Source organism: Myotis davidii, unplaced genomic scaffold (genome assembly GCF_000327345.1).
Source record: "Myotis davidii unplaced genomic scaffold, ASM32734v1 scaffold77, whole genome shotgun sequence".
In the NCBI taxonomy this organism is placed as follows: Eukaryota; Metazoa; Chordata; class Mammalia; order Chiroptera; family Vespertilionidae; genus Myotis; species Myotis davidii.
The window spans coordinates 1,021,442-1,033,372 of record NW_006289713.1 but is presented as its reverse complement, the minus strand read 5'-3'; positions in this window follow the sequence as shown (position 1 = coordinate 1,033,372).

Below are 11,931 nucleotides of genomic sequence, written 5' to 3'. Positions count from 1 at the left end.
AGGCCCTTTCGACTTAGTGCTCTCAAGTCTGATGCTGCCTGGGTGCTGGTTGGAGGTGGGCCTGCCTGAGAAGCCCCCCACTGGGCTTTCAAGACCCCCTCCCAGACAGCGGCCTTCCAGGGCTTGGCAAGGCGCCACAACCCTCCCAGGAGCCCTCAAGGCCAGCGCCAAACACACGGCCTGGTTTCCACTGTGGTCACAGTAAAGAAGCAATTTGTGCTTTAATCAAGTTCCTATTCAACATATTTTCAATGATTAATGACCCAACTGCTTCATTTTTTTAGTCCAGACCTCAGACAAAATATTTTTAGCTTGATATTTTTGGACAGGGAGTAAAACTAGATACATTAAATAAATAACCTATGTGAGCCCAGAGGCTGCTCTCTTGGCCAGATGCAGGGCCCATTTACACACCAGCACCTGGGATTTTCAGCTTTTCCGCATTGCCGTGAACAATGGCAGTCCCAGGGTAGGAGCAAGGACAAGGCTCCTGGAAGTATCCTGTTCACAGCGTCTACACCTGGTTTCCTGCCAGGGTCAGAGGCTCCCAGGGCTAGGGGAGCAGTGGAATCAGGCTTTGTTAATAGGATGTGTGGGGGTGAGAGAGGCGCCCAAGGGGCCCACACCCAGGGTCCCAGGTCCTTCCACAGCAGAACCAGAATTCTCCCACAGGCCGGCTCTGTGCAAGGTGCTTAGTGCCCAGAGATGAGTGAGAAGTGGCCTCTGCCCTCTTGGGGTTGGGGGGACAGACAGACCATCACACAGTTTGCGGGGAGAGAAGGGCCCCCTCACAGAGGAGGTGTCACCGACAGAGCAGGGAATGGGCCTGGGCAGAGGGATGTCATCCATTAATTCATCAAAGGTCTGTTAGGAGACACACATGGGGATGAAGGACTGATGTACTGTGTGATTGATAATGGGACACCCTGCCCTGGTGAATGCGGGGCTCTGGAGGAGGTATCCACAAATTTTGTCTGGGGAGGTGCTATGGGCTAAATTGTCGCCCTGCCAGCACATGCACTGGCACCTGTGTGAGGACACAGGGAGAAGGCGGTGTCTGCAGGTCAGAGAACAGAGCCCTCGCCGAAACCCAACCATCCTGGCACATTGACCTCACACCGCTCTGTGCAAGGTGCTTAGTGCCCAGAGATGAGTGAGAAGTGGCCTCTGCCCTCTTGGGGTTGGGGGGACAGACAGACCATCACACAGTTTGCGGGGAGAGAAGGGCCCCCTCACAGAGGAGGTGTCACCGACAGAGCAGGGAATGGGCCTGGGCAGAGGGATGTCATCCATTAATTCATCAAAGGTCTGTTAGGAGACACACATGGGGATGAAGGACTGATGTACTGTGTGATTGATAATGGGACACCCTGCCCTGGTGAATGCGGGGCTCTGGAGGAGGTATCCACAAATTTTGTCTGGGGAGGTGCTATGGGCTAAATTGTGTGCCCCCCCCACATTCATATGTTGAAGTTCTAACCCCCAATGTGTTGTATCCAGAGATAGTATTTTTTAACGAGGTGATTAAGGTTAAATGGGGTCATAAGGGTGGTGTCCTAATCAGATAGGATTGTTGAGAAAATTAATTTCTGTTATTTAAGCCACCCGATTTGTGGCACTTTGTTATGGCAGCCTGAGCTGACTAAGGAGGCCAGAGAGGGCTTCAATGTAGCAGTGGACCTTTGAGCTGCACTTTGAAGGATGAACAGGAATTGGCTAGAAGGATAGGTGGACAGAACGGCAGGTGCAAAGGTGGAGAGGCTATGAGTGCATGGCATGTTCTGGTAACAAAGGACAAAATGTTTGCCCGGCTGGAGTGCAGGGATTGCCAGGGAGGGGCCTAGATAAGGCTGTATCCAAAAATGGAGCTGGATCCCTGGCCAAGGCCACTCCAGATGAGGGGAGAACCTACCTCACAGGCTTCTGCCAAGCAGCTTTTAGCAGGCGAGCCCTGTGACCCACCCCTGGGGCTACCCACCACCAGAAGGTTCCTTAGTCAGGGGGGTGTGGATTCCCAGCACACCGCTCCAATACTGCCCATACTGAAAACTGCCCCCTCCCATCTCCTCTTGGGCCAGGGGTGTGCACACTGCCAAGTGCCTGGTAACATGGCCCATGGAGGCCCAGGCAGCTGCCTCAGGGCTGTTTGAGCAGGAAGTTCCTTGGCCTTATAAGCTCCTCACTTCAAGGGAAGGGCCAGAGGAAGGCATGAAGGGGGTCCCCTAATGTGGGGGTCCCTGAGTCTAAGGGTGGTATGAGGGTCTGCTGGGCAGGGTCTCAGTGCCCTGGCAGGGCCAGCTCCCATTCAGTGCAAGCAGGAGAACAGTGACACCCCTGCTTCCGTCCTTGTCTGGGGGCCCATGGCCCTGCTTCTTTTGGAGGAAGTGTCAGCAATAATTTCAAACCTATACCCCCAATTCATCCCTTCTCTCCATCTCTCCACAGATATCCTAGTTCCAGCCACCATGCTCTCTCGCCTGGACCATTGCAGCAGCCTCTAACCAGTGTCCCTGCAGTCCTCCTTGCCTCCCCCCTGCCCCAAGCATCTCCACAAAGCAGCCTGAGTTACCCGTTGAACATGTGTTGGGATCATGTCACTCACCTACTTCAACTTCCTGTGACCTCCCACTGCATGTGGAAGAAGACGGGTGATGTCTTAACCTAGCCACAAGGCCTGCATAATTTGGCCCTCACATCTTCTTACTCCTCAGACTCTTCTTGGCTCCCAGCTATGCTCTTTGGAGGGCCTAGCGTCTCCCAGCCTCAGGGTGCTTCAGTTTGCTGTGCTGGCTCCCTGGAATGTTCTTCCGAAATGTTGGCATGACTCCTTCTTCCTGTCATTTGAGTCTCCCCTTCTTGAAGAGCTTCCTCTCAGGTATGAATTGCACACTAGCCACCCCTCCCCCACTCCTTAGGCCATTGTGTGTCTTATTTTCCTCATAGCACTCTCTGGAAAATGGTCTTGTTTACTTCTTTAACTTGTTCCCTGTTTCCCACACCAGAGTGCCAGCTCCACAGACAGGACCTTGTCTGTCCTGTTCCGCCTATTTCCAGAGCTAGAACAGGCCTTGGCATATGGTAGAGCCTCAAATATTTGTTGACTGGACAGGAATGGATTCTATTCAAGAAAACCCTTACCCGGCCATCCTCGCAGAACTCAGCTTCTTCCCAAGCCTAGGAGGGGTGCTCAAGGGTGGCCCCAAAGGATGCTGGGGAACACCCAACCCCCTGGGTATCAGGAGCCTCTGAAGCCGTGCCTGGCAATACTGCCAGGGCCTGGAGGGTCTACGCAGTGCCTCCTGGCTAACTGGAAAGAAGCCCCTCAGGCAGATGCAGACCCCTGGGGCTTGGCTGAGCAGAAAGTGCCTTTGTCAGGAGGAAACGGGCCTCTTTCTCTGGAGAGGTGCAGCCCAGCCAGGACACAAGGCTAGGTGAGTGGAGGCCTCCTGAATGGGGCTCGTTTGTGTAGCGACAACTTCTCAGCCAGACAAGACAGCTCTGAACCCCCTCTCCTCCCACTTTGGCTCCAGAGCATCCCTATCTGTAGGGCACTGCTGGGAGGGTGCCCAGGAGAGCAAGACTTAGTCCTTGGACACGAGGCATCAGATCCACCTGGGAGAACAGGCCTGCCTCCTGCAGGCTCACGTGGGAGGCAGTGGCCGCCCCTGCGTGTAGACCTCACAACCCTACTGCTCAAGAGGTGGGGCCGGGCTCCTGGCCCTCTTTTGTGCACCAACCATTTGGATCCCATTCCTTCTCTTTGCTGATTCCAAGGATTTATGCCTCAAGGTGCATCTTAAAAAACAACAAACAAATAAAACTTAAAGAAGGCAAGAAACCAAATTGCAAATCAAAACAAGAGTCTCTGGGTGCTGGCTCATAGAGGGCTCAGTTCTAGCCCTCTTTCCTTGTGATAGTACTGTTCCCCGGTCTCATGCCCACCACACTGTGTGTAAAACATCCCCTGAGTGCAGACACTGGAGCTACAGGAGAAACAAGCTGCCCACAGCAGGCTGCCTATGTTTCCAGACTCCTTATCCGTTCCAGCCTGTTTGATTCCTCCCAAAGGAAACTGATATCAGATCCCGCTATGGTCTGTGCTAATAGACTGTCAGCTTATGGAGTTAACAAACAGAATTGCTAATGTACCATTCTTGACTTCCAGCATAAAGCCTTAACGGAAAAAAAGGCAACTTGCAGAACAACATGCAGCTCCCACTTTTTGAGAACCGATTTTCTAAATATATCTTATGGGTGTATAGAAAAATGTTAGGAGGATACACACCGAACTGTGAACAATGGTGCTGCCCTGGTAGGAAGGCAGAAAACTTGCACTTTAAATGTATACACTTACATATATTGCACTTTTCTTTTTAATCCTCACCCGAGGATATGTTTTTATGGATTTTAAGAGAGAGAGGAAGGGAGAGAGAAACATCTATCAGCTGCCTCCTGCATGTGTCCTGACTGGGGATCAAACCCAAAACCTAGGTATGTGCCCTGACCTGGAATTGAACCCATAACCCTTTGGTGTACGGGACAAGGCTCCAACCAATTGAGCACCCGGCTAGGGCGTATATTGGACTTTTTAAACAGACAAGTATGTGTTTATTACTTTTATAGCTTTATAAACTATAAAAATATTTTAAATCACATTAAATTTATAGTTTTATAATTTTTATAGTTTTATAAACTATAAAATGCTTTAAAGTCACCTTAATGTACTCTACAAATATATAATGTTACAATAGATTCCATAGCTTTGTAAATAACTTCAAAATACTTTTTAATGGCCATATTTTTTAAATTAAAAAATCTGGAAACATGGTCTAAGAATGAATAGTTTTCTGATTTGTGAATTTGAATTTGCTCATATGGGAACCATACCTAGTTATAGACACTAAATCACATTCTGTTCTATAGATAACAAGTCATCTTTATTTTAAATGAGAAAAGCTCATTTATTTATATATAAAGAACTACAAATCAATGTGAAAAAGAATCATAATTCACAAGAAAGTGGGTGTACACAGTTTATTTTAAACAATAGTAAATGCAAATGATTTTAAACATGTTTAAAAGTGCTAAGTCTCTGAATAACAGATATGCAAATTAAAACTAAACTAATATGACAGGTCAAGTTGAAAACCTTTGATAATGTGCTGTCCTGATAAATAGGTACAGCAAACAGGTAGGGTATACTGAAGCATCCTCTTTGGAGGGCATTTTAGCAATACCTGTCTAATTTAAAGGTGGATTTGCCTTTCACCAGAAATTCCATTTATAGAAATTTAATCCCAGAAGCTCTCATATGTACATGGAGGGGTCCATACAGGGATATTGACCAGAACATTGTTTATAATTGCAAAAGACTGGAAACAATGGAATGACTGTCTATTAATAGAAGACTAGTTAAATAACCATGAGATAGTTGGTTAATAATCCTTTGTGTTTCTGTTAAACAGGAGGGGGAAAATCTGTGTGAACACATATGAAAAGAGCTCCGATACACACACACACATACACACACACACACAGTGCAGAATACTTTTCCATTTCTGTAACAAGGGGGAGGCTCTACCTACATGCTTATCTCTACCTAGAACATCTCAGAGGGACACATAAACAGGGAAAGTAGAGGACTTGCAAATGGGTCAGAAAATTTTATTATAGCCCTGGCTGGGCAGCTCAGTTGGTTGGAGTGTCATCCTGATACGGCAAAGTTGCAGATTCGATCTCCAGTCAGGGCACATGCAGGAATCAACCAATGGCTGCATGAATGAGTGGAACAACAAATCGATGTTTCTTTCTCTCACTCCCCCTCTCTCTAAAATCAATCAGTAAATACAATTTTTATAAAATTTCAAATTATACATTAAGATATATTAAAAGGATTAAACAATAATTAAATAAGGAATTGGGGATTGCTCCAAAAATTCCAAAACATATGATTGCTAAATATACCCTGAAAACACTAGCCTTAGGATGAGAAGGGAGTTTAGTTTTTATATAATTAAACAGAATTTAATAATCATAAAAACCCAAACAACACTGTGGTTTTTTTTTCATTGTTATCTCCAATAAAATTTATAAGCCAGCCAGTTCCTATAAAACTCTTATACAACATGAGCCCATTTCCCTCAAATATGGAACTGAGTTTCCTGTCCATATTGATTTAGCAGTTCAGGGACTTCGGGCAGGGCAGGGTTATCCCCTTTCACATCCCTCCAATTGGTTCCGTCTCTACCATTTTCAGTCAAAACTCCAAAGGTCACTTGGAAAGCACATAACCCACTAAGCTGCCAGACACTCCCCTTTGGCTAGATAACCCCCCAAGGCCCAGATCCCAGTGCAGAGTCCTGGGAACCAGGGAAGCGCTGTTATAAAACCCTTGTCTACTTGGCCAGCAATTGGAGGTGATGCTGAACAAATTGAGAGTTTCAGCAAGCATATCTTTAGAATCCAATTTTTATTATAATTGATTAGAAAGTCTAGCTTACATTCCACATGCAGTCATCTAATCATCGCCAAGGTGCAATAACAGTTAAACGAAAACCAGCATGAGTCATGCTCCTATAAAACTGTCTGCTGACAGAGCTTGGCTTTCTCTGAACGGGGGAAACTTGAAGTCAGGCAGCAGAGGAAGGGGTTGTCCTGGCCTCTTGCTGGGAGAGATTATTATGAGAAAAGCAGGTCACACGGGATCTGCCCAGTGGCTCATGGACATGGAATGTGCCCATTGATTGAAGTCTTTGGTTGCCCGGCACCATTTGAACACCCTTCCACCGTCCAGGGATGTCCCACTAGAAACACTCTCTCACAGCCTCCCTCACAGCTGGGTTGAGGCATGGGTGAGAGATTTGAGGATCTGACACACACACTGGTGAGAGCCAGCAGGGCATGAGCGAGAGAGGCAAAGGGCAGGTCAGAGTCCGGGGTGCTGTGAGCATTGCAAGCAGCCACAGAGCCTGCACGTGGATCCTCTGGTCCTCCTAGGAACTTTGCCGACTTCCTAACATCCTCGTGAGCGCTTCTTCAACTTAATTCTCTGTAGTTAGAGTGGATTTTGTCGGCTATGCCTACCTGGATAGGCCTTTGACTTGGATGACTAATGAGAACTAGGCCAAGATAAAAGTCACAGATGACGCCTTCCAACTTCTCTCCGCAGCTACGGCCTTGGTCCTGATTCCTTGCCTTCTTTGCAAGCCAGGTCTCCTAGCCAGATTAAGAAAGAAAACAGGCTGTGGAGTGAGCTACCCATCTGAATACCATTCATGCACAGTGGCTTTGCTATGTAGCTTCACCTCTCGTGCTCAGTTTTCTCATCTGTAAAACGGGGACAATAAGGCCATCCTCCCCACAGAGGAGTTGTGAGGATTAAATAGAATAACCCATGAATAGCACTTGGATAAATGTTGAGGATTAGTTCTCCCAGTAAGGAAACAAAGTAAGACTAATGTGGGGAGTTAGAAAATTCCTTATTGTATGGAATAAATCAACTACCTGGAGATACTGTAGAATGAGAAACAAGCAGGCAGATACTGGTGGGAAGTTGACATTTGGAAGAAAAGGACATCGCAGAGTAAATTTCTTTCCTCTGAAGTAGCATTTAGCCCGAAGGCAGGCCCCAGTCTGTGCATGCAGGGCAGAAATTCTGGCAAAAAAATCTGCAATACTATTGGCTTGATGAAACAGAGGACACAGCTCAGGGCAACCACAGTCACTGGAAAGTGGGGAGGGGAATCCAAGGAAGGAAACAGGAGCCCAAGCAATATAAATGAACTTATGTAGTTGCAAGCTTTCTACAATTTATGTGAAGTGTTGCAATACAAACCCTTAGCAGTATGAAAAGTTATGGATGTATATTGTAACCCTGGGGCAATAAAATATAAGGCAAAGAGATAGCTACAAAGCCAATAGAAAAATTAAATTGAATCATAAAACATTCAGTTAATTGAAGAGAAGCAGAAAAAATAACAGAAGAGAAAAACAAGTACAGTGGGGCCTTGACTTACGAGTTTAATTCGTTCTGAGACCGAGCTCGTTAAGGAGCTCGTTAACTCAAATTATGAGAGATAGCTGGTAACTCAAAAAACTCCTTAGTCAAGACACTCGTAAGTCAAGGCCCCACTGTAGTAATATTATAGGCTTAAATCTAACTATATAAATAATTATATTAAATGAAAAGGACTCATCTTCTAATTGGAGGAAGAGGTTGACAGAATGGATAAAAATGCAAGGCCCAGCCCTGGCCGGTGTGGCTCAGTTGGTTGGAACATCGTCCCGTACACTGAAAGGTTGTGGGTTCGATTCCCAGTCAGGCACATATCTAGGTTTCGGGTTTGATCCCTGGTCAGGGCACCTACAGGAAGGCAACTGACTGATGTTTCTTTCTCACGTCGATAATCTCTCTCTCTCTTCCCTGCTCTCTAAAATCAATAAGCATGTCCTTGGGTGAGGATTTAAAAAAATGCAAGGCCCAATTATATGCTGTCTCCTCAGTAGATGAGAAAAGGTATATCATGTAAACCTTAAGCATAAGAAGGCTAGAGGGGCGATAAAAATATCAGTAAAATAGTATTCAAGGCAAAGAGTCTGACCGGAAAAGAGGATGTTTCATAATGATAAAAAGAGACAGTACGTTATGAAGATATAATAATCATAAATGTGCATGCACCTAATAATATATAAAGAAAAACTGATAGAACAAAACCGGAAGTTGAGAGCATGAGATTTATTTTAATTTTAATTACTTCTTATGGTTTAAATTTTAATCCAATGCCTGTTCTATCATCATTATCATCATCATCATCATCATCACATCAACAAAAGAATGGAAATGATGTTTGAGCCAAGTCTTCAAAGACGAATCAAAGTTTCCAGAGAAATGAGAAGGGAAGACATTCCAGACAAAGGTCACATGTGTGCAGAGGCATTGAAGTGCCTGGTGTGTTCAGGACTGTAGGCTTCAGGCATGCCTGAACTCCAGGGTTGGGTTGTACTACTGAGGAGGGGTAGGAGGTAACAGCAGGTGAGTAGAAGTGAGACTTAAAAGAGCCTTATAAATTAGCTACGAAGTTTTAACTTTATCATGATGGACATGAATAGTTATTGAAATGTTTTTCAAAAGAAGAGATAAGGTCATGTTTGGGCTTTAGAGAGATGATCCTGACTTCAAGTTCGATAAGGTTTAGAGGAGACAAGAGTGACTTCTGGAAGATGCTTCAGTGAGTAGATTAGAAATGCTGGATGCTGACCTGGATGAGTAGAACAGGGACAGAGAAGGAAGCATGGTTTTAAAGGTCCCAAAGGAAGCACTATAGTGAGAATCTGGCAACTCTGAATCCAGATGATGACACAACTGACATCTATTGACTCTCAAAGTTGAGTTGATGAAATCGCTTGGTGAATGCTACTTTATTATCGTTTCCCATAGAACAATAATAGAAGCATAATAATATCTACCATTTAAAAGTTCATTTTATTCAATGCAATCCCTGTAAGAAACTCAGCGGGCTACTTTGTAGAAATTGACATACTGATCCTAAATTCATATGAAATTCAAGGAATCCAGAATAGCAAACACTTTCTGATTTCAAAACTTTCTACAAATGAAAAGTAATTGAGACAGTGTGATCCTGGTATAGGATAGATATATGGATCAACAGAATAAAATTGGTGGCCCAGAAACAAAAGCTTTATATCTATGGTACATTGGTGTTTTTGAGAAGAGTGCCAAGACTATTCAGTGGGGGAAAGAATAGTCTCTTCAATAAATGGTGCTGGGACAAGTGGATATTTATATGCAAAAGAATGAAGTTGGACCCCTATCTCATATCGTATACAAATATTAACTCAAAAAGGATCAAAGACTTAAATATAAGACCTGAAACCATAAAACATTTAAAAGTGCCCTGGCCAGTGTGGCTAAGTGGTTAGAGTGTCAGCCTGTGCACTGAAGAGTCATGGGTTCAATTCTGGTCAAGGGCATGTACCGGGATTGCAAGTTCAATCCCTGGCCCTGGTTGGGGCACATGTAAGAGGCAACCAATCAATGTGTCTCTCTCACATCGATGTTTTTTTCTCTCCCCCCTCCCTCCCACTCTCTCTAAAAATCAATGGAAAGAATATCCTCTGGTGATGATTAAAAAACAAACAAACAACCCCCCCAAAAGAAACTGGGAAAGGAAGAGACAGAGGGAAACATTGGTGTGAGAGAGACATCAATTAGTTGCCTCCCACACGCACCCCAACCAGTCAGGGATGAGCCTGAAACCAAGGTATGTGCCCTTGACCAGAATCAAACCTGGGACCCTTCAGTCCACAGGTTGATGCTCTATCCACTGAGCCAAACTGGTTAGGGCAGCAATGGTTTTTTTAGATGTGTCCCCTCAGACAAGAACAACAAAAGCAAAAATAAATGAATGGGAGTATATCAAACTAAGAAGTAAAGGAAATCATCAACAAAATGAAAAGTCCACCTACTGAATGGGAAAATACATTTGCAAATGGTATACTATGTGAAAGGGTTTAATATCTATAATATATAAAAGACTCATACAACTCAACATCAAGAAATCAAAAAATCCATTTTATTTCTTTTAAATTACATATGTAAGTGAAATGAAATGCTTGTCTTTTTCTGTCTGACTTATTTTACTTAACATGCTATCCCTGGGATGTAAGCACAGGGAATATGGTCAATATCTTAATAACTTTGTAAAGTGGCAGATGATTACAAGACTTATTGGGGTATCACGTTGTAAGGTATATAAATGTTGAATCACTATGTTGTACAACTGAAACTAATATAATATTACATACCAACTATAATTTAATAAAAATTAAAAAAATTAAAAGAAAACAATCCAATTAAATATGAGCAGAGGAACCAAACAAAAAGAGCAGAGGACATGAATAGACATTTCTCCAAAGAAGAAACATAGGGGTAAATCTTTGTGACCTTTGATTAGGCAATGATTTCTTAAATATGATACCAAAAGCACAAGCAACAAAGGAAAAATGGATAAATTTGACTTTATCAAAATTTAAAAGTTTTGTTCTTCAAATAATGCCATTAAGACAGTGAAAGGATAACCTACAAAATGGTAGAAAATATTTGCAAATTATAAATCAGATAAGGGGCTTGTATCTAGAATATATAAAAAACTCTTATAACCCAACAATGAAATTAATCCTATTAAAATGGGCTAAGGATCTAAATAAACATTTCTCCAAAGAGGCTATCCAAATGGCCACTGAGTACATGAAAAGATGCTCAACATCATTAATCACCAGAGATATACAAAACCACAATGAGATACCACATCACACCCACGAGAATGGCTATAATAAAAAAGACATGATAAATATTGTGAGGATGTTGAGAAACTGGAACACTCATGCACTTCTGGTGGGAATGTAAAATGGTACAGCCACTTTGGAAAACATTCTGGCAATTTCTCAAGAAATTAAACATAGGTCAACAATTGCACACTTTGGTATATACATAAGAGAAATGAAAACATAAGTCCACACAAAAACTTATACATGAATGTTTACAATAGCATTATTTATGGTAACCAAAAGGTGGTACCAACCTAAATGCCTGCCACATGCAGAATGGATAAATACTAGTAGAATGTGGTGTATCCATAAATTGGATATCATTTGGCCATAAAAAGGAATGGAGTAGTAATACATGTTACAATACAGGTGAACCTTGAAAACATGCCAAGTGAAAGAAGCCAGTTACAAAAACGACATATGTGATTCCACTTATATGAAATGCCTGAATAGGCACATCTATGGAGACATAAAGTAGATTAATGGTTGACTAGGACTGGGGGCATGGGAAGATGAGGGGTAACTAAAGGGTACATGGCCATTAAAAAAATATATATTTTTTCATTGATTTCAGAGAGGAAGGGA